This window comes from Salmo trutta, unplaced genomic scaffold (assembly GCF_901001165.1).
Source record: "Salmo trutta unplaced genomic scaffold, fSalTru1.1, whole genome shotgun sequence".
NCBI lineage: Eukaryota > Metazoa > Chordata > Actinopteri > Salmoniformes > Salmonidae > Salmo > Salmo trutta.
The window spans coordinates 59,317-64,453 of NW_021822480.1; positions in this window are offsets into that span (position 1 = coordinate 59,317).

Genomic DNA, 5,137 nt, shown 5'->3' on the forward strand with positions numbered 1-5,137 from the left:
GTGCACTGTGTGTGTGTGTGCAGTGTGTGTGCGTGTGTGTGTGTGCAGTAAGTGTGTGTGTGTGTGTCTGTGTGTGCATGCATATATACATGTACATAGATAGACCTACTGTATATATTCAACAGAACAACACAGTAATGTACTCTTCTCCTGAGTGCTGCAGCTACTAGAACATAGCTTTGATCAAGCTGTAAAACAGTCTATTCCCATTATTTTGATCTTACATTTGAAAGACTAAACTGAATGCACAAAACATTAAGAACACCTGCTCTTTCCATGACACAGACTGACCAGGTGAATGCAGGTGATCCCTTATTGATGTCAATTGTTAAATCCACTTCAATAAGTGTAAATGAAGGGAAGTCTTGAGACAATTGACACATGGATTGTGCATGTGTTACATTCAGAGTGTGAACGGGCATGACAAAAGTTTTAAGTGCCTTTGAACAGGGTATGGTAGTAGATGCCAGGTGCACTGTTTTTAAAAAAAAATTTAACTAGGCAAGTCAGTTAAGAACAAATTCTTATTTTCAATGATGGCCTAGGAACAGTGGGTTAACTGCCTTGTTCAGGGGCAGAACGACAGATTTGTACCTTGTCAGCTCAGGGATTCAAACTTGCAACCTTTCGGTTACTAGCCCAACGTTCTAACCACTAGGCTACCCTGCCGCCCCCCAGCGGGCTGCATTGCTAGGCTTTCTAACCACTAGGCTACCCTGCCGCCCCCCAGCGGGCTGCATTGCTAGGCTTTCTAACCACTAGGCTACCCTGCCGCCCCCCAGCGGGCTGAATTGCTAGGCTTTCTAACCACTAGGCTACCCTGCCGCCCCCCAGCGGGCTGCATTGCTAGGCTTTCTAACCACTAGGCTACCCTGCCGTTTGTGTCAACAACTGCAAGCTGCTGGGTTTTTCACGCTCAACAGTTGTGTATCAAGAATGGACCACCACCCAGAGGACATCCAGCCGACTTGCCACAACTGTGGGAAGCATTGGAGTCAACATAGGCCAGCATCCCTGTGGAACACTTTCGACAACTTGCAGAGTCCATGCCCTGACAAATTGAGGCTGTTCTGAGGGCAAAATGCAACTCAATATTTCCTGGTTAAATAAAGGTTAAACAAAAATAAAAACATTAGGAAGGTGTTTCTAATGTTTTGTACACTCAGTGTATACTCTTGTGTTAAATGTGAAACCCCATTTTAAAAGCATCCTAGCTGCATTGTATCCTGACCTACAGGTCAGCGTTCTATCTTTAGCCAGGTCCCTGATGCTGTGCTTTCAGCGGGCTGCATTACTAGGCTTTCTAAATATAACAGTGGTAGCCAGCAGCCAAACACAAAGGACCACTGAAAACTGAGGCTGCCGCTCCGCCTCTCCAAAATCATCTAACTGATCAATGTGTTCATCTCTGTAGGAAACCATTGATCCACTATTTATACAGATTGACAGATCATGCTCTCCTTTATAATAACACAAAAAAATTGCTAGGTAGCGTCAGCTAGCGCTAGTCGGCTGGCTACCTGCGCCAAAAATCTGGTATTTTTCATCCTATAGCTTGTTCTCCATCTTCTTTTTAAATAGTGAGCCAACAGTACTGTATATCAAAATGTGTCCTTGATTACGCAAAATTATAGATTGGGAATAATATAGAGTTAGGAAGCGAAATAGGGATGAAGACAGTATTTTCAACAACTGCTCAATTCTGAAACATTCTAAATGTTATACATACTATTCAATTCTATTAATTAAAATAAAACATTAAAATATGACTAAACTTGTTATATACTCAACTAATTATGGATAATCAACAGTACATACCCTGGAACTAACAGTAGTTAACTTGACTTGACATTTTCTCAATGACCTTTAAAGCAGCAAGGATTCCATTCATAGACTTTCAAAGGTCAACAGAAAAAATGGACCAGGAAATCAGATTGCCTATAGGAAGGGGTGGCTGTCGCTCATTGTCCCAGCGACTTCCACCTACGCCACAGTTTCTTTTCTTGACCACGGTGAGTGTGTCCTCTCCTGCTGTGTTGTCTCAGAGGTCCCAGACACAACAATGCTGCTGAAAAAACACCTCTTCCTCTGACTATTAACTAAAACAGTGCAGTATTATCTAGGGAATAGTCTACACAGACTTGACTGCCACCACTGTAAAAATAGTTAATTTCTGTGTTCCAATTTCCAAATAGCACCCTATTCCCTATCTAGGGCTCTGGTCTAAAGTAGTGCACTAAATAGGGAATAGGGTGCAATTTGGGACGCATCCATGTCTGTATTAAAATGTAAAAACCTGGAGGGCTAAAGATTGAGGACCTTGCTTGCTACAGGTGACCTTATTGAGGTCTGGGATGTTATTTCAGTATCATATACAGCATACCGTACTTACAAATTCACACAACCAACATGTTTTAGTTGAGCTACGGGCATTTACGAACTACTTGTAAATTGCTGGGCCTGGGATAACTTTTTAAAAAAAATGTAATAATCACTCCTGAGAGAGCGTCTGACCTTCTATTTAAATTGCACCTAGAGCTCCCAGCTTCCTGTGTTCCTCTCTTGAGAGTGATGAGGCAAGAGGTCAGGGGTCATCGCACTTGTTTGGTAGAAAAACAATGGCAGACCTCTTACAGAACGTTCACTTCCACCACTGATGAGTCCCTAGTCTCCCAGTCTCCCAGTCTCGTCTCCATCCCCTTGACTACATCAATCACCACCACCACCAGCATCTCCTTGTCCTCACAGCATAGACTTTCTCAAGCTGAATTGCTATGTTTCTATGGTCAGAAGAGTAATTCAGTGGAGCTTGTCGATGGACTTCAGCCAAAACGTTCCACTACATTAACCACGTTTCCATCCACAGCTTTAATGCGAAGTCCATAGACATTATAAAATACAGTATAAAAACAAATCATGACAGCTGTGATGGAAACAGGAAGTTTCGGTACAATTTTATGAATGCCGACAGATCATTTGTTCGTTCGACATTGAGGGGTCTTTTTGTGTCGGTATCATTTATTATGTGGAAAAATGGCAGTGGCAACGCCTTTATGCACAAATATTGATATAATAAACATCATATCGAAGTAAACTTGGAGTCAAGCAATGATATGGTGTGTGGTCCTTCCACTACGACTCGGGAAACCATGCAGTTAATTAGGCTACAAATGAAATAATTTCCGATGAACTTTCACAGGGTGGTGAAAGTGCACTGTGATCTTGATGCTCATTTCCAATAAATATCCAGGGTCTTATGGTGACATGATGATCGATGCTTGACTGCCATTTGACAAATAAAAATATTCTCGCTCTTCTCCATAATAATGTAATCATGTAGAGTCGAGACTACCCGCACAGCCTACCCTCACTGTATCTGTGAGCTGTTGGCTGGAGCACACCTGCCAAGACCAGAGTAGGGACATTTGCTATTTAACGCAACCGTTTTTGTGACAAAACTATCGCTACAGTTGAAATGTGATGGAAACCTATTGAACTTTACATTTTAATTCGGTACATGAACATTTAAGGGAAAAAGTACATAACCACACACTGATTCAAAAAACGCATATTTTCTTTATTTAGAGTATTCGCATGACAATCTGTCGCCAATCGGATGGGAACCTAGCTCCCGATTCTAAAATATATTTTTTTGTGTGTTTGTCCCTTGTGGTGGATCAGAGTACAGTGAACTGAGACAGCAGGACTAACGGCTCGTGTACACTAGCACACTGTAAATTGCTGCGTGCCGCTTAGGCCGTCCAGAGTGGCTCGCTTGTGGGCGTGCTGGCAGCATATGGCAGCATGTTCGATTGTGCGTCAAGAATTCAGCATAGCAAGTTTGTACCTAACTTCATATTAGCTAGCTATCTTGATGTATTTATCACTGTAAAAAACAAACTCCAAATGCATTTGTAGGTAGCTAGCTAACAGCCATGGAGGAGGGTGAAAGGATAGCAGCCCCAACTGTCAGGGAGAGAGGATAGGGCAGGTATTCTGGATAGGGCAGGTACGTTTGTGTAGTTCCTGTCCCTAGAAGTGAGGACAGAGATAATAGTAACATAATATTCAGTGCAGTCTAATTTGAGTATAATGAAGCCTGTTTCTTGTGAGGTTTTCTGTCCTCAGATACAGAGATCTGTGAAAGCCTGTCTGCAGATGAAGAGATCCCAATGAAGAGCAGTGGTTCTCAGTCCTGGTCCTGGGGACTCAAAGGGGTGCACATTTTAGTTTTTGCCTTAGCACTACACAGCTGATTCAAATTATCAACTCATCATCAATGTTCTAGTGGTATATATGTATTAATTTCTGACGCTTTCCTTGATATGATCCTGCTATTGTCACATGCTACACATGCACGTGTGTGCACATGCATCTATCTATCTATCTATCTATCTATCTATCTATCTATCTAATGTTATCATGATTTGTTATCAGGGATATTATACTTTAGTAATCCACAATGACCTGGTGATGTAAAGTCTAATAATTACATTATCTTCCATATTCCTACAGATACCTTGTAACTGGAGATTCCTTCAAAATGATTGCCTACAGTTACCTTGTAGGCTGTAGGGCACTGCAAGGTTGGGTGACCAGGGCCATCTGGGACTGCCTCCTGGAGTAATTCAGGTGTGTGAAGGCTACCTGTGTCCTGCATAACTTCCTGAGGATAGACACGAGGACCAGGAGGCGATCTTTAGCTCGCCGCCGTGTGCCAGAGGAGAAGTCTGCTGTTCTGCAGGATGTTTCAAAGATGGGGTCCAACAACACAGCAAGAGAGGCAATCCGTGTGCGGGAGATCTGCACCTCCTACTTCTTTGACGAGGGTGCTGTTCCCTGGCAACACCATAGACTACACTATGCACAACCAAAGTCTCTTTTAAGAGCCATCCACATTGCAATAAGAGTATTCTTCCATTTACTGAGCCATGTCAACTGTAGTTATTAATTTCCCAGTTTCTCTCCCTTTGATTTCTACTTCTCAGGTGAGGGTGCTGTTTAGGTAAGGATGTGTGATGTCCGTACAAAAACAAAAGAGGCTATTTTAAGAATTTGAACAATTAGACACCTTATAACCCATACCTACACAGCCATGTATCAATCTGATTGACGGATTGTGTTGTGCAGTAAGCAG